Source organism: Leuciscus leuciscus (genome assembly GCF_965113295.1).
Source record: "Leuciscus leuciscus genome assembly, chromosome: 3".
In the NCBI taxonomy this organism is placed as follows: Eukaryota; Metazoa; Chordata; class Actinopteri; order Cypriniformes; family Leuciscidae; genus Leuciscus; species Leuciscus leuciscus.
The window spans coordinates 60,504,610-60,527,434 of record NC_138727.1 but is presented as its reverse complement, the minus strand read 5'-3'; the positions used below and the strand labels follow the sequence as shown (position 1 = coordinate 60,527,434).

General features: G+C 37.0%; 1 protein-coding gene and 2 long non-coding RNA genes across 3 annotated transcripts in view; all 3 read right to left on the bottom strand.

The window, feature by feature from the left end:
- LOC309493668 (polymeric immunoglobulin receptor-like) overlaps nt 1-22,825 on the bottom strand; it is a 282,931-nt gene that overhangs the window by 170,755 nt on the left and 89,351 nt on the right. The window lies entirely within an intron of this gene.
- LOC309493965 lies at nt 793-21,311 on the bottom strand. The gene is made up of 3 exons (XR_014204143.1): nt 21,297-21,311; nt 19,798-21,140; nt 793-840 (listed from the first exon to the last, which is right to left on the bottom strand). It is a non-coding gene; the product is annotated as an uncharacterized lncRNA (long non-coding RNA).
- LOC309494231 lies at nt 5,421-7,243 on the bottom strand. The gene is made up of 3 exons (XR_014204261.1): nt 7,119-7,243; nt 6,549-6,670; nt 5,421-6,430 (listed from the first exon to the last, which is right to left on the bottom strand). It is a non-coding gene; the product is annotated as an uncharacterized lncRNA (long non-coding RNA).

Genomic DNA, 22,825 nt, shown 5'->3' with positions numbered 1-22,825 from the left:
GATGAGGAGGATCTTCATTGTGAGTTGAGTTCAGTCTTCTTTATGCTGAATGTTCTCTGTGTGAATCTCTCTGTCTCTACATCTGTCTGCTTTAGTTCCTTCCTCTTTCTTCAGCTCTTTATCAGTAATGATCAGCTTTACTGGCTCCTCCCACCATCAGCACTGACTGAATATTACATTAATCACACTGAAAGAGCGCCACCTAGTGGAGGTTTCAGTGTCTGAGACTGAGAGCTCATGGGTCGTCAAGTAAGTTTGGCATTAGGCCAAAAAATGTTTTCACCACTAGATGTTGGCCAGAACATAGTCAAAGGATATTTTAAGAAATTAATTGATGAAAAATGCATCTAGAATTGCCTGTGACAGACTGTTACAGTGTCTTTTGTAACTGGTAGTGAGCTGTTACTCTGTGTTAAATCCTGTAGTAGGACAGTCATCAACAAAAAGCCACATTTGTGTGGCGGTGTCCTACACTGTTAGACCTTACCGGGTTTTTTTACAGTAAAATACTGGCAACACTGTTGCCAGTAAAATACTGTTAATTGTACAGTTCTTTACTGTAATCTAGTTTGTTTCTGTAAAAATGCACTAAATTCTAATTCAAGTTAACTAATTACACTTGCAGAAACCGACTGCCTTAAATTGACCAACTGTCATTTAAATGTATTAACTAAAATTTATAATGCATTAATAATGTGAGCAAAGTAAAACTGTGAACTTCTTTCATTTGAGACCACTAAAAAACTATTGAACGTAAAAAGATTTCCACTGGACCAGCAACTACACAGTCACCGTCTGTTAAATAAAGCAACATGCAGCATATCATCAATGTTTGTAGATCTTCTGCTGGACTGAAGCACAGGCTCTACTCTTCTGCACAATGGTGACCCACAAAATTTATTTTACAGTAAACTACTGGCAACAGTGTTGCCAGTATAAACCTGTTTTATAACTTACAGTTTATTACTGTTAAAATACATTTTGTGGGTGTGTCTTTTTATCTTACACTGTTAACCCTTTCAACCCCACAGGAAATCCACACTACAAAGAGTAAAAGTAACATTGAGACAGTGTTGCAGTGAGATAATTAAGAGAATATGTAAGTGATTGTTGAGCATTAGTGATGAACACCTGATGTTAGAACAGAAAATAGAGAAACACAAGAACTACAACTGACTTCCAGCCATTACACATTATTACACTTATTATTAACCAGTATGACTTTATTTCTGTCATACAGAAGTTGTTATTGAAAATGTTTGTTTGAAGTTACCATTATAGAGATCAGTGCTTGCTTTAGTTGGGATGTTGATGCTAAAACATTCATTTTTCTTTTGCTGCTTGAGCTGTGTTTTTGCAAGTCACACTTGTGCACACACATGGTTTATGAATGATTGTGGTTGTAATGCTTATGATGACGAAATCATCATATTGCCTGTTCATTCACTAAGGAATTAATTCTTATTCATTCAGAGTTTTATTCTCGATCAAAAGTGTTACATTGGCACCACTGTGAAACTACAGCAATAAATTACTATGACTTTTTTTTTAACACATGCATAAACAAAAAAAAAACAGCTTCACTATGTTTGAGAAACACAGAGATATCACAATTTAGCACATTAATCTCAACAATGGTGGCAATATTTCTTTTTTTTTATTATTCATGCAGCAGTGCATGCTGGGAGTTTTATATTATCCTGGAACCCAGCATGCATTGCGACATGAAACTTTTCACCATTGTTGAGATTCATGTGCTGATTGTTGATGTCTGTGTGTGTCTGAGTCAAGCAGGAGTAAAATAAAATTGAATGCACTATATGATTGTTATTTTTCAGAAGACCTGATAACAGAAATATTGATTTCATTTTGTAGATACACAAATTTATGCTAAATATGACATACCCATAATATCAATGAATATATACAGGAATAATCTGAAAATCAGACATGTCCAGGATGATTGTGATATCATCACAAAAGAATAAAAACACCTTATAAACTTCCTCTTGACTTTTTCTTGCCATAACAAATGTGTTTTATAAACTCACTGTTACAGCAGTCAGAGAGAGCTGAAAGGTAAGAAGTTAAGGGACAAGAGACCAACTAAAGCAAATACTGATCTCCATCATGGTGACAACAAATTTTATTATTAACTAAATCTTTGTTAATTCTCAACAAGAACTTTTGTACATGTATGAAATAAATAATCGTAAACTGGTTTGTAAACTGGTTTCACACTCAGTGTTACTGGAAGTCAGTTGTAGTTCTTGTGTTTCTCTTTTTTCTGTTCTTGTTTCTCTGTCCTTCAGTGATTCTGCTTATCAGGTGTTCATCAGTGTCTCAATTCACTCACTTCTTTTCATTCACTCTGTCAAGTGGACTATATTAGTGAACTAATGTAGGGAATAGTGAATGAGGGTATAGGGTGTGATTGGGAAAACAGCCTCTGAGTGTCGATTTTGAGCACTGTTGATTTACAGTATATTCCTGTAGGCTATTTTTGTTTTCTACGGTATATTACTGTTTTAATGGAAAATGGTATGATACTGTCTGAATTACGCCTTTTTTTACAGCAAGGGTTAACAGTGTAGTTTACACTGGATAAATGAATAAAGCAGTAGTGACACGTAACCTGGCAAGTATCTTCATTCACCAACTTACAACACAGACCGCCTTGCTAAAACACTCATATGCGGAATGGATAAAAATAACTCAAAAATAAAAGAGCCCATTAATGGCATGTTTGAGTCATGCTCTTAATGAACTATGTTTTATTTCCTCTTTCCATATTGTGAATAATAAATGTGTATCATTTTAATTTGCTTGTTACGCAGTGGAGCCTAACTTATTGTAATAATTATTTGGCATAGCCTACTTTTACATTCAGAATTATTCCTTGGCATCCTCACGTACTAAACTGCATCTTTTTTTATTGTTTGCGTGCTGGAGGTCCGCTATTACGACGTGTGCAGAGTGATGTTAACATTAAGCGAGCTGGTGAGAGAACATGGCACTATCACAGAGTCTAAAGAGGAACGTTGACAGTGGAAATAGGGCATACAAAGAAGAATGGAGAGGCAACTATGTGTTCATCCTACCTAAGCATATGCACTCCCAGCTGTTCTGCATCCATGATCAAGACATTTTTTGTTTGGCGATTGTCTTGTCAATCTTTTTGATAAAAAGGAAGCTGAGTTTGCTTTGTTATTGTTCACTTGTTGATGTGGAGGCCCTGTTACCGACCTCTGTCATACAGGTTTCAGCTTCTCTATATAAGGACAAATGACACTGAAGATAATTCATAAGCATTATTAAAATCTTCCTCTAGAGGGCGACAGTATCATTTTCATGTAAGTTCACTCCCTAGAGCCTGTATTTATATAAAAATAAATTTAAAAAAAACTTTAAAAAAAAAAAACTTTGAAATGCAACCAATTAAAAAATGCATCTGGTACTTTGGGTTCTTAACATTTGTATCACTTGTAAGAAACATTAACATCTTTTTAGGAGGAAACAGACCAGATCTGGATTTGTTTGGATACTATGCATAAAGACAATAATAATATGAAGGTTTGATGTGGATTCAGCACCTCGGACAGCAGCTGTCAGAGGAACATCAGCATCACTGATGACAGGTGAACTTGAGTTTTTCTGCTTCCTTCCTTTCATCTCTGATTTAGTCATCAAAAACTGCAATCTGCATGGACAAAGGCTCTATGTACTTATTAAATTAGGTCAAAGTTTCATTCCTCCAGAATGATTCACTCTTTCTTTTTGAACATGCAGGAGGCGAGTAAATCTGTGCCATTTACATTTCATGATTTCAGAACACAAAGAAAATGATGTTCTGTGTCAACTACCATACATCACAACTACACACAACCAAGAAATGTCATGTTTAGTCATTGGAATTATAATATCAATAGAACATGAACTTCTATCTACCACTAGATGGAGCCAGAGGGTTCAATAAGAGAGCTGTGTGTGTGTTTACTGAAGGTGCTGTACATCTATAATAATGCAATGGTGAACAGGACACCATTATGGTGATCTGGTGTTTCTTTTAGTTGGGCAGATTCTTGACTTTTTGAGTTTGTGGTCTTTTTAACAACGTTTACCAAAACACATAATTTGAAGTAAATAAAGTAGAATAATTCACTAATCTTATCACTGACCAAAACTATATAAAACATATTCTTTATCAAACTATGTTAAAACATTTGTGGGGTATTTTGAGCTAAAACTTCACATACACACTCTGGGGACATCAGAGACTTATTTTACATCTTGTGAAAAGGGCATTATACCATTATACCCCTTCAATAATAATAATAAATTGTATTTATTTGGCGCCTTTCTGGACACTCAAGGTCGCCTTACAAGAAGGTACATAAGAACAAACTAAAAACTATGTTAAAAACCAGCATAAAACATGTTAAAATACATCAGTTAAAAGCAGTACAGGAGGATAATGCAATAGTAGTCACAGTGAGTAGGCTTGTCTAAACAGATGAGTTTTGAGTGTGGATTGGAAGTGTTTGAGAGAATCGGAGTTGCGGAGGTCAGGGGGGAGAGTGTTCCAGAGCTGGGAAGCAGAGCGACTGAAGGCCCTACTCCCCATAGTGATGAGGCGGGCGGGCGGGACAATGAGATGGAGAGAGGAGGAGGAGAGGAGAGAGCGGGCTGGTGTGGCAATATGAATGAGGTCAGTCAGGTATGAAGGGGCGAGGTTATGGATGGCTTTGAAAGTGAGGAGCAGGATTTTGTAGTGGATACGGTGTGAGATGGGGAGCCAGTGAAGCTGTTGGAGGACTGGGGTGATGTGCTTTATGGAGGGTGTGTGAGTGATGATGCGTGCGGCAGAATTCTGAACAAGTTGGAGTTTATGGAGGGTTTTTTTGAGGGAGACTAAACAGGAGAGAGTTACAGTAATCGATTCTGGAAGTGACAAGGCTATGGACAAGAACGGCAGTGGAGAGAGGAGTGAGAGCAGGGCGAAGACGGTGGATGTTTCTGAGGTAGAAATAGGCTGAACGAGTGATGTTATTGATGTGTGCATTGAAGCTGAGGGTGCTGTCTAGGATGACACCCAGACTCTTTACCTGAGGGGAAGGGGAAATGGAAGAGCCGTCCATGAAAATTGAGAAATTGTTTATTTTACTTAAGGTGGATTTGGTGCCAGTGAGTAGAAGTTCAGTTTTATTGCTGTAAAATAAAAACTCATTAAACCTAAAAATGAAACCTCATTGCCTCTGGCATATTTGAATATGTCCAATATAAATAAGAATGAAAGGTTTTATGAGCCATCCTGGATGAGATACTCTGAGTCAGACAGAGTCAGTAATAGAGCCTGGAAGAGCTAATATATATATTTATTTATTTATTTATTTATTTTTTACACAAATTCACAGCATCTTTTTAGAGAAAAGTTTGTGTCCATTTGTACTAAAACACATGTCCTGTTTGTATCACACTTGCAGAGGCTCAAGGGTTTTGGTTTGACCGAGGGAATATACAGTAAATAGAGCAAAAGAAAACCACAAGCTGAAGAACATCTCATGATGATGATCTTTATTACACTGACCACAGTATCAAACCACCCTGCAAACACAAAGAGGACTGAGACACAAGCAAGTGTCTTTAACCTAGTAAACATAGGCCTACTATAATACAGTAAACCTGGAGATGCTGCTTGCTTTATTAACATAATATTCCTAACTTAAACAATACAAATGTATTACATTAAAACACAGGCATACTGTTCCCTTTCAAAAGCTACAGTCGATGCTGCGCTGATCAGCACATTGGGAACATCTTTAACGTGACCAGCTGTGAATATATGTGCAACACGTTGTGGAAGAAATTTAATATGTTCTATATGTTTGCATTTTCTTATATTCATAGAATCTTAGAAATATGATGGTAATTGGATTAATGTGGTGTCGATACATATTCTTATTAATATATGTATGTGTATGTCCTTGTATATGACCGGACAAAAGTTAATGGCTTGAGGACGACAGACATAACAGAGATCCAGCTCCGATACATATTTGATACGGTGCTTGTTGTTACATGAAATCTATATGCCAGGTCAGTGTTACTGAGGCCCATCCTTAATTTCATCAAGACCATCAACAATTGGTCCTCTAGAGGAAGGGCTTGGTGACTTATCTCAATACTGCCATCTCATTTTTTTAGGAGCCATTCGAAGATTACAGAAGTCAGTCCAGTGAAAAACAGTAATAGTCGAATGCTACTCTTAACATTGCTGTATGAAAATGTGGATTTCTGTAATTCATTCCTAAGTTCTTCATTCTCACTGCGTAATTTAAAACAGTCCTGCTGCAGGTTGATGTAGTCTTCCTGCAGTTGATGATGTGTAAAGCAAAGATCATCATTTTCTCCCCTTCAGCTTCCGCCTCATCTTGAACAGAAAACAAACAGACATACTGAAGTTCAGTGAAAAATTCTGACAACTTTGGAGGGTGTAGCGTGTGGGACCACAGGGCTGGTGTATTAGACTGCATTAGTTTTAGCTTTACCTTTAAGAGATTATTCATACCACTGCAATGATCAATGGTACAGTCTTGTTCCATCTCAGCCATGGAAGAAGCAGGAGGTTTGCATGTCAGGGCGTTCATCTCTCTTCCTTTTCCTCTGATACCTAAAGGAAAACAAAAGGAACAATTAGTGCTGTGAGAAACCATTTAATCATTGTCTAGTTAAACTAGGCCTGCACAGTATTGCTTTAATTAAATTACGTTTAAATTTAATCAATAATAATTTACATGAACAAGGAATTAAAATGCTGTAATTGTAATCTTTTTTAATTAGATATTATAGTATCTCCTTGAGGCATGCATATGCACTGACAAACATCAGACCAATATGAGTATTGATTGAATTTAAACAAGGTCCACAGTCTATATAAGACAGAAGGAGAGAGAACTACGTGTGACTCAAGAGAGGGCGAGTGAGAGGAGTTCAAAGACATCTGGATAAGGATTAGACTAGGTGGTCTAGAGAGTCTAGACTACTCCGCCAGTTTTCTGGACGTTGCAAGAGAGAAACAGACAAGCCTTATAGATCATTATTTTATTTTTTATTCGTACCTTTCCATTTTTGTCTTAGGTGTCTGGCTTTGTTTTTTGTACACAAACAAGGAGGAAGTCAGGACTACTGGAGTCAAGTGATGCCTCTCCTACAAAAAAAGAAAAAGAATTGCACACATTGATTACAACGCGATACGGTGCGGTAAAGTAGGTTTTATGTTGGACATTCGTTAGACATTCGCCAAGCAAATTAAGGGACTGTCTCAAAACTGCACACACACACACACACACACACACACACAAATAAGCATTCCAAGGTGCGAAACCACGCAAAGCATACTAATAAAATGTAAAGATGTGAATTAAGTGGACAACCTATTTTTTGTCAAATAGGCTTAGATAGTTTTAAGCTGTGCATGGGATATTCACTATGAATGGGTACATGGTTATTACATTGTACTCCCAAAATTTCATTTTATCTTATAGAAACAGGTGATATCACACCACCTGGAATGTATTCACCAACCCTTGGAGCACACCATACTGTACATGACTTGAATTTGGAAAATGTCATTTAGTCTATTTTTAATGATTTTTCGAAATACGCAAATCTATATAACTTCCTGGTCATGTGACCTGATGATGTCACACCACCTGGAATGTATTCACCAACCCTTGGAGCACACCATACATGACTTGAATTTGGAAAATGTCATTTAGTCTATTTTTAATGAATTTTTGAAATACGCAAATCTATATAACTTCCTGGTCATGTGACCTGATGATGTCACACCACATGTAATGTATTCACCAACCGTTGGAGCACACCATACATGACTTGAATTTGGAAAATGTCATTTAGTCTATTTTTAATGAATTTTTGAAATACGCAAATCTATATAACTTCCTGGTCATGTGACCTGATGATGTCACACCACATGTAATGTATTCACCAACCGTTGGAGCACACCATACACGACTTGGATTTAGAAAATGTCAATTTGTCAATTTTTAATGAATTTTTGAAATACGCAAATCTATATAACTTCCTGGTCATGTGACCTGATGATGTCACACCACATGTAATGTATTCACCAACCCTTGGAGCACACCATACATGACTTGAATTTGGAAAATGTCATTTAGTCTATTTTTAATGAATTTTTGAAATACGCAAATCTATATAACTTCCTGGTCATGTGACCTGATGATGTCACACCACATGTAATGTATTCACCAACCGTTGGAGCACACCATACATGACTTGAATTTGGAAAATGTCATTTAGTCTATTTTTAATGAATTTTTGAAATACGCAAATCTATATAACTTCCTGGTCATGTGACCTGATGATGTCACACCACATGTAATGTATTCACCAACCGTTGGAGCACACCATACACGACTTGGATTTAGAAAATGTCAATTTGTCAATTTTTTATGAATTTTTGAAATACGCAAATCTATATAACTTCCTGGTCATGTGACCTGATGATGTCACACCACATGTAATGTATTCACCAACCCTTGGAGCACACCATACATGACTTGAATTTGGAAAATGTCATTTAGTCTATTTTTAATGAATTTTTGAAATACGCAAATCTATATAACTTCCTGGTCATGTGACCTGATGATGTCACACCACATGTAATGTATTCACCAACCGTTGGAGCACACCATACACGACTTGGATTTAGAAAATGTCAATTTGTCAATTTTTAATGAATTTTTGAAATACGCAAATCTATATAACTTCCTGGTCATGTGACCTGATGATGTCACACCACATGTAATGTATTCACTAACCGTTGGAGCACACCATACACGACTTGGATTTGGAAAATGTCATTTCGTAAATTTTTAATGAATTTTTGAAATACACAAATCTATATAACTTCCTGGTCATGTGACCTGATGATGTCACACCACATGTAATGTATTCACTAACCGTTGGAGCACACCATACACGACTTGGATTTGGAAAATGTCATTTCGTAAATTTTTAATGAATTTTTGAAATACGCAAATCTATATAACTTCCTGGTCATGTGACCTGATGATGTCACACCACATGTAATGTATTCACCAACCCTTGGAGCACACCATACATGACTTGAATTTGGAAAATGTCATTTAGTCTATTTTTAATGAATTTTTGAAATACGCAAATCTATATAACTTCCTGGTCATGTGACCTGATGATGTCACACCACATGTAATGTATTCACCAACCGTTGGAGCACACCATACATGACTTGAATTTGGAAAATGTCATTTAGTCTATTTTTAATGAATTTTTGAAATACGCAAATCTATATAACTTCCTGGTCATGTGACCTGATGATGTCACACCACATGTAATGTATTCACCAACCGTTGGAGCACACCATACACGACTTGAATTTGGAAAATGTCATTTAGTCTATTTTTAATGAATTTTTGAAATACGCAAATCTATATAACTTCCTGGTCATGTGACCTGATGATGTCACACCACATGTAATGTATTCACCAACCGTTGGAGCACACCATACACGACTTGGATTTAGAAAATGTCAATTTGTCAATTTTTAATGAATTTTTGAAATACGCAAATCTATATAACTTCCTGGTCATGTGACCTGATGATGTCACACCACATGTAATGTATTCACCAACCCTTGGAGCACACCATACATGACTTGAATTTGGAAAATGTCATTTAGTCTATTTTTAATGAATTTTTGAAATACGCAAATCTATATAACTTCCTGGTCATGTGACCTGATGATGTCACACCACATGTAATGTATTCACCAACCGTTGGAGCACACCATACACGACTTGGATTTAGAAAATGTCAATTTGTCAATTTTTAATGAATTTTTGAAATACGCAAATCTATATAACTTCCTGGTCATGTGACCTGATGATGTCACACCACATGTAATGTATTCACTAACCGTTGGAGCACACCATACATGACTTGAATTTGGAAAATGTCATTTCGTAAATTTTTAATGAATTTTTGAAATACACAAATCTATATAACTTCCTGGTCATGTGACCTGATGATGTCACACCACATGTAATGTATTCACTTACCGTTGGAGCACACCATACACGACTTGAATTTGGAAAATGTCATTTAGTCTATTTTTAATGAATTTTTGAAATACGCAAATCTATATAACTTCCTGGTCATGTGACCTGATGATGTCACACCACATGTAATGTATTCACCAACCGTTGGAGCACACCATACATGACTTGAATTTGGAAAATGTCATTTAGTCTATTTTTAATGAATTTTTGAAATACGCAAATCTATATAACTTCCTGGTCATGTGACCTGATGATGTCACACCACATGTAATGTATTCACCAACCCTTGGAGCACACCATACACGACTTGGATTTAGAAAATGTCAATTTGTCAATTTTTAATGAATTTTTGAAATACGCAAATCTATATAACTTCCTGGTCATGTGACCTGATGATGTCACACCACATGTAATGTATTCACCAACCCTTGGAGCACACCATACATGACTTGAATTTGGAAAATGTCATTTAGTCTATTTTTAATGAATTTTTGAAATACGCAAATCTATATAACTTCCTGGTCATGTGACCTGATGATGTCACACCACATGTAATGTATTCACCAACCCTTGGAGCACACCATACACGACTTGGATTTAGAAAATGTCAATTTGTCAATTTTTAATGAATTTTTGAAATACGCAAATCTATATAACTTCCTGGTCATGTGACCTGATGATGTCACACCACATGTAATGTATTCACTAACCGTTGGAGCACACCATACACGACTTGGATTTGGAAAATGTCATTTCGTACATTTTTAATGAATTTTTGAAATACACAAATCTATATAACTTCCTGGTCATGTGACCTGATGATGTCACACCACATGTAATGTATTCACTAACCGTTGGAGCACACCATACACGACTTGGATTTGGAAAATGTCAATTTGTCAATTTTTAATGAATTTTTGAAATACGCAAATCTATATAACTTCCTGGTCATGTGACCTGATGATGTCACACCACATGTAATGTATTCACTAACCGTTGGAGCACACCATACACGACTTGGATTTGGAAAATGTCATTTCGTAAATTTTTAATGAATTTTTGAAATACACAAATCTATATAACTTCCTGGTCATGTGACCTGATGATGTCACACCACCTGGGATTTATTCACCAACCCTTGGAGCACACCATACACGACTTGGATTTAGAAAATGTCAATTTGTCAATTTTTTATGAATTTTTGAAATACGCAAATCTATATAACTTCCTGGTCATGTGACCTGATGATGTCACACCACATGTAATGTATTCACTAACCGTTGGAACATTTTTACAGGTTTTCAATTTTTCATTTTTTTCTAATTGATATTAAAAGAGGAATTTGACAAAGCTGTGAAATTAGATTGATTTCACAAGTAATGACCATTCACATTAAGAAATACATGTTTTGTCATATTTTCATAGAGGAAAAAGAAATTAAGTGCATACAGTTAGCTCATGACATCCCTTTATTGAAGAAAACATACAGAAGTTAAACAATCAAGAGTTTTATTTAATTTTCGTCTGTTTCTTTAAATATTAACAAATGTGAACTTATGGTATTGGGATTTTGTAATATCACCATTATGTAGGCTAGTATAACAGTGAAAAAAGTAGTTGCATGTCTTATAACTGTAAAACCAAATGCTATATTTCAAAAGGCACCAGAGTTTTTACTAAAATGCAATTTTCATGTTAATAACATACAATGTAAAAAAAAATCCTAATTTTACAGAAAATAACTGTGATTTTTTGACGATCATTTTCTTTAATTTTAAATTGTACTCAAAACACTGTAAAATTACAAATAATATCTGTAAAATAAAAATTCAGCTGTTATTTTAGGTATTGTGACATTAATGACAAATTACAGTAATTCACATTTTTTATACAGAAAATTGATTGTATTTTTCATACAATATTTTTTCTGTTTTCTTAAATTACATAAAAATGTATGTAAAATTACAAACATAATCTGTAATTTAACAGAAACAAAACAGTTAAATGATAAAATGGTCAAATGACTGTCAGCCCTCCAAAAAACTGTAAAACATCCTAAATTAAATAAACTGAAAAACACTGTTATTTTACAGGTATTTCCTGAATAATCACGATCAAATACCTTCATTGTAAAAAAAAAAAAATGTAAAAAAAGGGTCAAATGACTGTCAGCTACGGCTGCCAAACAAAAACCTTAAAATTAAAGTAAAACATCCTAAATTAAATAAACTGAAAAAACGCTGTTATTTCACAGGTATTTCCTGCATTATTATGATCATATACCTTCATTGTAAAAAAATCGTAAAAAAAAAGGGTCAAATGACTGGCAGCTGCGGCTGCCAAACAAAAACCCTAAAATTAAAGTAAAATATGCTAATTTAAATAAAGTGTAAAAAACTTTACAATAAATTTGATGTCACCATGATTGAGATCAGTGTCTGCTTTAGTTGGGCTCTTGACCCTTGAGTTTTTAACTTGTGTTTTTCTTTGGCTGCTTTAACTGTGTATTTGATACACATTTGTTATAGCAATAAATGCAAGAGAAAATATCAGATAATCTTGGTCATTCTGTGGTGATTTTATAGTCATCATATGGTGATCTGATTCACTGATATGATAGTCAAATCTCTGAATATATTAGCTGAGGTTACATAATATACAGATAGAATTATGCAAATTCTATGATTAATGTCATAATTTCTCACATGACCCTTGGCATCAGTATTATAACAATCTGAAATTTTAAAAGACATATATTATACACAAAAAGTTTTGAGCTGCATTTTTTATTTTTTTTTTATTTTTTTTGTAGTAGTAGTAGTAGAGACATCAAGAATCAACATATGAATCTCAATCATGGTGACAACCAACAAAGCCTTTTTGTGACTTTATAGTAGTTCAGAATTTTTTTTTTTTTCATTGTCACCATTGTTGAGATTCATACGCTGATCTTGATGTCTGGGTGAGTCTATGTGATCCTGTCAAAACATTTTCAGTAGTAGAATGACTTCATAAAATCTGAGTATCACAGCACTGCAGGATCTTCTATAGCAGTTTTGGCATGCAAAAATTAACAACTAATATTTAACGACTTAATCAGATATTACACTTTAAGTGGTATTAATAAAGCAGGACACTACATGATGACTATTATCACTAAAAAGTGACCAACATCTTCTGATCTGAGTTTCTCTTGGATTCCTGCAATAACTAATATGCATCAGAGACACACAGTTAATGCAGCCAGAGAAAAACTCAAGTTAAACACTAAAAGTTCAAGAGCCCAACTAAAGCAAACACTGATCTCCATCATGGTGACATCAAACTTTATTCTTTTCAATAAAACTTTAACTTCTAAACCTCTGTTAATTCTCAATAAGAATGTTAGTATGAAAGAAATAAAGTCTGGATTGTAATACATGAAGATGCTGAGATCCTGAGAGATCTGGTAGTGTTTAATGTTCTGTTGGGGTTTAAAGTGTTTCTGTATGGTGTGTTTCGTGTGTCACCACTGAGCTGAAGAGTAGAGCCTGAGCTTCAGTCCAGGATGAGCAGAGAAACACAGATGATATGATGAAGAGTAGAGCCTGAGCTTCAGTCCAGGATGAGCAGAGAAACACAGATGAAATGATGAAGAGTAGAGCCTGAGCTTCAGTCCAGGATGAGCAGAGAAACACAGATGAAATGATGAAGAGTAGAGCCTGAGCTTCAGTCCAGGATGAGCAGAGAAACACAGATGAAATGATGAAGAGTAGAGCCTGAGCTTCAGTCCAGGATGAGCAGAGAAACACTGATGATATGATGAAGAGTAGAGCCTGAGCTTCAGTCCAGGATGAGCAGAGAAACACTGATGATATGTTGAAGAGTAGAGCCTGAGCTTCAGTCCAGGATGAGCAGAGAAACACTGATGATATGATGAAGAGTAGAGCCTGAGCTTCAGTCCAGGATGAGCAGAGAAACACAGATGAAATGATGAAGAGTAGAGCCTGAGCTTCAGTCCAGGATGAGCAGAGAAACACTGATGATATGATGAAGAGTAGAGCCTGAGCTTCAGTCCAGGATGAGCAGAGAAACACAGATGAAATGATGAAGAGTAGAGCCTGAGCTTCAGTCCAGGATGAGCAGAGAAACACTGATGATATGATGAAGAGTAGAGCCTGAGCTTCAGTCCAGGATGAGCAGAGAAACACTGATGATATGATGAAGAGTAGAGCCTGAGCTTCAGTCCAGGATGAGCAGAGAAACAGATGTTATGTTGAAGAGTAGAGCCTGAGCTTCAGTCCAGGATGAGAAGAGAAACACTGATGATATGATGAAGAGTAGAGCCTGAGCTTCAGTCCAGGATGAGCAGAGAAACACAGATGTTATGATGAAGAGTAGAGCCTGAGCTTCAGTCCAGGATGAGCAGAGAAACACAGATGAAATGATGAAGAGTAGAGCCTGAGCTTCAGTCCAGGATGAGCAGAGAAACACTGATGATATGATGAAGAGTAGAGCCTGAGCTTCAGTCCAGGATGAGCAGAGAAACACTGATGATATGTTGAAGAGTAGAGCCTGAGCTTCAGTCCAGGATGAGCAGAGAAACACTGATGATATGATGAAGAGTAGAGCCTGAGCTTCAGTCCAGGATGAGCAGAGAAACACAGATGAAATGATGAAGAGTAGAGCCTGAGCTTCAGTCCAGGATGAGCAGAGAAACACTGATGATATGATGAAGAGTAGAGCCTGAGCTTCAGTCCAGGATGAGCAGAGAAACACAGATGATATGATGAAGAGTAGAGCCTGAGCTTCAGTCCAGGATGAGCAGAGAAACACAGATGAAATGCTGCATGTTGCTTTATTTAACTGACAGTAACTGTAGTTGCTGATGCAGTGACGTATAGTCACAACAAATCATGCATATAATTAACTGCGTGTTTTTCAGTAAAAAATCAGAAAATAAATGTGAAATAACTGTGTTTTAACTGTGTGTTTCTGTTAAAAAAGATTACTGAAGATTTCTGTATAAGTATTTTGCACTTATTTAAATTTGGATATTTTACATTAATTTTACGTTTTTTGTATGGCAGCCGTAGCTGACAGTCATTTGACTGTTATTATATGGGATTCTTTTACAATGAAGGTGTTTGATTGTAATAATTCAGGAAATAGCTGTAAAATAACAGTGTTTTTCTGTAAAACATTGAAGGGAAATTTCTGTAAAAGTTTTTTGCACTTTTTTGTTTGGCAGCCGCAGCTGACAGTCATTGACCGTTTTTTAAAGATTTTATTTTTTACAGTGCAGCGTAGCCTCCTCAGACCAGACCTTCACTTGCCTGGTATCCACTTTCCCCCTCAGAAGGCAAGTGCGATACGCTGGTATAAGATACACGCAGTTGTGATCGGCAGAACCCAGGAGAGGGAGAGGGACAGATTTGTAGGCACCTTTGATGGAGCCATAACACTGATCAATAATCTTCCCGTTTCTGGTTGGGCAGGACACGTATTTATAAAAACATTTTTAAATGTTGTTCTGCTTCCTTCCTTTTATCTCTGATTTAGTCATCAAAAACTGCAATCTGCATGGACAAAGGCTCTATGTACTTATTAAATTAGGTCAAAGTTTCATTCCTCCAAAATGATTCACTCGTTCTTTTTGGACATGCAGGAGGCGAGTAAATCTGTGCGATTTACATTTAATCATTTCAGAACACAAAGAAAATTATGTTCTGTGTCAACTACCAGACAACACAACTACATACAACCAAGAAATGTCATGTTTAGTCATTGGAATTATAATATCAATAGAACATGAACTTCTATCTGCCACTAGATGGAGCCAGAGGGTTCAATAAGAGAGCTGTGTGTGTGTTTACTGAAGGTGCTGTACATCTATAATAATGCAATGGTGAACAGGACACCATTATGGTGATCTGGTGTTTCTTTTAGTTGGGCAGATTCTTGACTTTGTATGTGAGTTTGTGGTCTTTGTAACAACGTTTACCAAAACACATAATTTGAAGTAAATCAAAACAAAAATAATCAGGTGATATAGTTTTCAGCGGCATAAAGTAGAATAATTCACTAATCTTATCACTGACCAAAACTATATAAAACATATTCTTTATCAAACTATGTTAAAACATATGTGGGGTATTTTGAGCTAAAACTTCACATACACACTCTGGGGACATCAGAGACTTATTTTACATCTTGCATTATAGCACCCCTTTAAACCTCATTGCCTCTGGCATGTATGTTGTCATGCCATATTTGCATATGTCCAATATAAATAAGAATTAAAGGTTTTACGTGCCATCCTGGATGAGATACTCAGAGTCAGACAGAGTCAGTAATAGAGCCTGGAAGAGCTAATATATATATATATATATATATATATTTTTTTTTTATATTACACAAATTCACAGCATCTTTTTATGGAGAGAAAAGTTTGTGTCCATTAGTACTAAAAAACATTTCCTGTTTGCATCACACCTGCAGGAGGCTCAAGGGTTTTGGTTTGACCGAGGGAATATACAGTAAATAGAGCAAAAGAAAACCACAAGCTGACGAACATCTCATGATGATGATCTTTATTACACTGACCACAGTATCAAACCACACAGCAAACACAAAGAGGACTGAGACACAAGCAAGTGTCTTTAACCTAGTAAACATAGGCCTACTATAATAAAGTAAACCTGGAGATGCTGCTTGTTTTATTAACATAATATTCCTAACTTAAACAATACAAATGTATTACATTCAAAACACAGGCATACTGTTCCCTTTCAAATGCTACAGTCGATGCTGCGCTGATCAGCACATTGGGAACGTCTTTAACGTGACCAGCTGTGAATGTGCAACACGTCAATGAAATTGACCAGCAACTTTTATAGCCTTGGGCGGTGACGTGAAGAGAAAATGAGTGATTTAAAAAACCAACGTGTGTGCCTCCGTGTTCACGTCCTATGGCTGAATCAGACACACAAAGCTGTTTTTGTTTGTTTGGGGAAAGAGCATGCTGCCCTTGCGTTTGAGCCATCTAAAATATGATGGACTTTGAGAGTGCCGCCTCCGATCACTTCTCTCGTTATGATAAGCGTGTGAGAGGTTACTCGAGGTGGTGACTCGTGCAGTGCCAGATTACAGCTGGACTGCCCTCCTTGAGGATCTCCATGACGTTAACACGTTCATGGGGAAAACCTTATTCATCGTGCGTCTTTGTGCCCTCGACATCAACTTATTAGACTATCATGGGTGCAGGGGGCGTGTGGTTATACGATGATGCACCAGTCCGAAGAGACGCTTGCGGACCGTGTATAATAATGTCCACGCTGGTGGGGGTCAGACTGGTGCTGCTCTGCACACTATGGCAGTGTTGCAGGCATACCAGGCTGATCTGCTTAAGAAATAAGAAAAAAAAGAAAGAAAAAAAAAAGTGGGGCTCAAAAGCAGAGTGTGGCGAGTTGCGCTCCCTCTCGTAGAGACTGGGGACCGGCTCGTCGCGCTCAGCAGCCTCATAATAGACCTGAGACAAAAATCCTGATATTTTTTTTTTTGTCCCAGGTCTGTGGGGGTGTGCCCCTTCGGGACGCGGCATGTAAAATACATCAATCAGCTCCTATCTGACACCCTCACAAAACCACTGTAACATCCCCGCCACCTCTGGTGATTCGGGGGGCAGCGGTTTCCAGCGAAATGTTGAATGGTCTGTTGTTTCCTGTTATCGCCCAGGACAGAACATTTAACATTCCCCCAAAAGGAAGTATTTAAATTGGTACCCCTTTAAAGAGACTTTGGCAGCGTGAAAGCTACTGCTGGGTATCTCTCTTTGCGTCCTAAAGACAGTAAAAAGGAGTACGTTGCCCTCCTTGTTTTAATGCTGTGGTTCCCACTACCGTGAAACAGGAGTAGGCGCATCTGCTGTCACAAAAGAAAGAAATGGGGAAAGCGTCCGTTTTTAGATCTTTGAGGCTTGAACCGTTCTGTCAGAATGCTCAAGTTCAAGATGCTAACTATCAGGAAGATTGTGTTGCAAATTCAACATTGAGATTGATTCTTCACGGTCGATCTTAAAGATGCATATTTTCCCATAGAAATATTGCATTTGATGGTGAAGTTGATTCGCCCATTGCTTTGATGGGCGAAGCTTACTAATACAGGGTCCTTCCATATTCAACCTAGCCATGTTACATAGACGATTGGCTGATACTGGCCCAGTCTCAAGAGCTTGCGATCCCCCGCTCATCTTCTCTCTCTGGGGCTGAGATGCAACGCCAAGAAGAGCGTTGGGGAGGCATCATCTTGATTAGCACATCAATTGCCTTGAATGGATGGCTGTGTTTTTGGCCCTGAAATACTTCCTCCAGCAGTTAAGGGGCTATCATGTCCTAGCGCAGGTGGACAATACTATGGTAATCGCCTACAAAAATCGTCAGGCGGACTGTGTTCGCGCCTTGTAAACAGGCGAGCGCAGCAGGCTCTGCTTTAGGGTCAGGACAAGTTCCTGTCCCTTAGGACGATTTACATCCTTAGGAGTCCTGGCCAAGGTTCGTCATCAAGGGTCCTTGCCTTTTACTGATAGCGCCTTGTTGGCTGAACAGAGCTTGGTTCTCGGAAACAATATCTCTCCTCGACAGCTCGCACTGGGCGATACCGAACAGGACGGACATTCAGTCTCAAACGCAGGGGACAATATCCCCAGCCCGAGTTGTGGAACCTTCATGCTTGGCCCCGGAAGGGTACCTGCCTACACTGTAAAAAATAAAATCGTTAAAAAATGGTCAATGACTGTCAGCTGCGGCTGCCAAACAAAAACCGTAAAAATAAAGTAAAATATCCTATTTTAAATGAAGTGCAAAAAACTTTTACAGAAATTTTCCTTAAATGTTTTACAGAAAAACACTGTTATTTTACAGCTATTTCCTGAATTATTACGATCAAACACCTTCATTGTAAAAAAAATCCCATAAAATAACAGTCAAATGACTGTCAGCTACGGCTGCCATACAAAAAACGTAAAATTTATGTAAAATATCCTAATTTAAATAAGTGCAAAATACTTTTACAGAAATCTTCATTAATCTTTTTTAACAGAAACACACAGTTAAAACACAGTTATTTCACATTTATTTTCGATTTTTTTACTGAAAAACATGCAGTTAATTATATGCATGATTTTTTGTGACCATACGTCACTGCATCAGCAACTACACAGTTACTGTCTGTTAAATAAAGCAACATGCAGCATATTATCAGTGTTTTTCTGCTCATCCTGGACTGAAGCTCAGGCTCTACTCTTCATCATAACATCTGTGTTTCTCTGCTCATCCTGGACTGAAGCTCAGGCTCTACTCTTCATCATATCATCTGTGTTTCTCTGCTCATCCTGGACTGAAGCTCAGGCTCTACTCTTCATCATATCATCTGTGTTTCTCTGCTCATCCTGGACTGAAGCTCAGGCTCTACTCTTCATCATATCATCAGTGTTTCTCTACTCATCCTGGACTGAAGCTCAGGCTCTACTCTTCATCATATCATCTGTGTTTCTCTGCTCATCCTGGACTGAAGCTCAGGCTCTACTCTTCATCATATCATCTGTGTTTCTCTGCTCATCCTGGACTGAAGCTCAGGCTCTACTCTCATCTGTGTTTCTCTGCTCATCCTGGACTGAAGCTCAGGCTCTACTCTTCAACACAATGGTGACACACGAAACACACCATACAGAAACACTTTAAACCTCAACAGAACATTAAACACTACCAGATCTCTCAGGATCTCAGCATCTTCACTTATTACAATCCAGACTTTATTTCTTTCATACTAACATTCTTATTGAGAATTAACAGAGGTTTAGAAGTTGAAGTTTTATTGAAAAGAATAAAGTTTGATGTCACCATGATGGAGATCAGTGTTGGCTTTAGTTGGGCTCTTGAACTATTAGTGTTTAACTTTATTGTTTCTCTGGCTGCTTTAACTCTGCATCTTTGATACACGTTTGTAATTGTAGCAATCCAAGAGAAACTCAGATCAGATGATGTTGGTCACTTTTTAGTGATAATAGTCATCATGTAGTGTCCTGCTTTATTAATACCACTTAAAGTGAAATATCTGATTAAGTTGTTAAATATTAATTGTTTATTTTGCATGACAAAACTGCTAAACCTGCAGTGCTGTGATACTCAGATTTTATGATGTCATTATACAGAAAATGTTTTGACAGGATCACATAGACTCACTCAGACATCAAGAATCAGCGTATGAATCACAACAATGGTGACAATGAAAAAACATCTGAATTACTATAAAGTCACAAAAAGGCTTTGTTGGTTGTCACCATTGTTGAGATTCATATGTTGATTCTTGATGTCTCTACTACTACTAAAAAAATGAACCAGCTCAAAACTTTTTCTGTACAATATAGATCTTTTTCTTTTTACAGATTGTTATAATACTGATGCCACAATACTTCAAGGGTCATGTGAAAAATTACGACATTAATTATAGACTTTGTATAAAGCTAAATTCCATCTACATATTATGTAATCTAAGCTAATATATTCAAAGATTTGACTGACACATCAGTGAATCAGATCATCATATGATGACCATGATCATCTGATATTTTCTCCAGCATTTATTGCTATAACTATCGTGTATCAAACACACAGTTAAAGCAGCCAAAGAAAAACAAAAGTTATAAACTCAAGGATCATGAGCCCAACTAAAGCAGACACTGATCTCAATCATGGTGACATCAAATTTATTTTAAAGTTTTTTACACTTTATTTAAATTAGCATATTTTACTTTAATTTTAGGGTTTTTGTTTGGCAGCCGTAGCTGCCAGTCATTTGACCCTTTTTTTTACGATTTTTTAACAATGAAGGTATTTGATCATAATAATGCAGGAAATAGCTGTGAAATAACAGTTTTTTTGTTTTTTTTTAAATTAGCATATTTTACTTTAATTTTAAGGTTTTTGTTTGGCAGCCGCAGCTGCCAGTCATTTGACCCTTTTTGTACGATTTTTTTTACAATGAAGGTGTTTGATCATAATAATACAGGAAATACCTGTGAAATAACAGTGTTTTTTCGGTTTATTTAAATTCGAATATTTTACTTTAATTTTATGGTTTTTGTTTGGCAGCCGCAGCTGTCAGTCATTTGACCCTTTTTTTACAATTTTTTTTTTACAATGAAGGTATTTGATCGTGATTATTCAGGAAATACCTGTAAAATAACAGTGTTTTTCAGTTTATTTCATTTAGGATGTTTTACAGTTTTTTGGGGAGCTGACAGTCATTTGACCATTTTATCATGTAACTGTTTTGTTTCTGTTAAATTACAGATTATATTTGTAATTTTCCATACATTTTTATGTAATTTAAGAAAACAGAAAAAATACTGTATGAAAAATACAATCAATTTTCTGTATAAAAAATGTGAATTACTGTAATTTGTCATTAATGTCACAATACCTAAAATAACAGCTGAATTTTTATTTTACAGATATTATTTGTAATTTTACAGTGTTTTGAGTACAATTTAAAATTAAAGAAAATGATCGTCAAAAAATCACAGTTATTTTCTGTAAAATTAGGATTTTTTTTTACAGTGTAAGGTCCCCTTCTCTACCGTACATCCGGTCACTCTTGAGGCCTTCTGCCCTCCGCCGTTCACAACGCCGGATAAGCAGAGACTCAGTCCGTACTCTTCAGCCCTACCTCCACCGCACTAGCCAGTGGCGTAAGTCAGAGCAACTATTTGTTTGTCATTGTGGCCTTAACAGAGGCGGCCGCCACAAAAACGGACAATTTCACATTGGGTGAGGGATGCTATTGCCCTTGCCTATGAGGCGCGCGGTTAAGCTTTGCCAGTAGGCATCAGGGTTTATTCTACTAGGGGGGGTCACTTCTTCCCAAGCCTTGGCGGGGGGTGCTCCACTACAGCATGTTTGTGATGTGGCAGGCTGGTCCTCTCCGCACACATTCATAAGATTCTATAGTCTGGATGTTCATGCCACGTCGACATCACAAGCTCATGCCTGAGACCTTCACTACATAACCGTAAGGGGTCCAGACACCTACAAGCACGGCGGCGTGGGTATTCTCGTCCCCAATGTGCTGAGCAGCGCAGCATCGATTGTAGATTTTGAAAAGGGAATGTCTCGGGTTACTTGACTGAAACCCTGTTCCCTGAAAAAGTGGAACGAGATGCTGCGCTGTATTGCAGTGCTGAAGATGTCCCAGGACTGCTCTTCAGACAAAAGACCTGTCGATGCAGCTGTGGCTCATCTATTTATAGCCTTGCGGCGGTCCGATGATGTCACCGCCCAAGGCTATAAAAGTTCCTGGTCAATTTCATTGACGTGTTGCACATATTTTCATAGCTGGTCACGTTAAAGACGTTCCCAATGCGCTGATCAGCGCAGCATCGACTGTAGCTTTTGAAAGAGAACAGGGTTACAGTCAAGTAACCCGAGACGTTTCATTGACTTGTGGAATTGTTTTCATTTAGTTTGATCTGTTTTTAAAATAGAAAAATGGTCAAATCACACATTAAATAATTTGTTGATCATTCATTATTTTTTGTCTTTTCCTCAATTCATCACTTTCATTAAATGTTGAAGGTGAATTACTGAATGATCAGCTGTTAGTCTTTATTGTCTTCTGTTCATCTTCTGTCTCTCTGTTCAGTC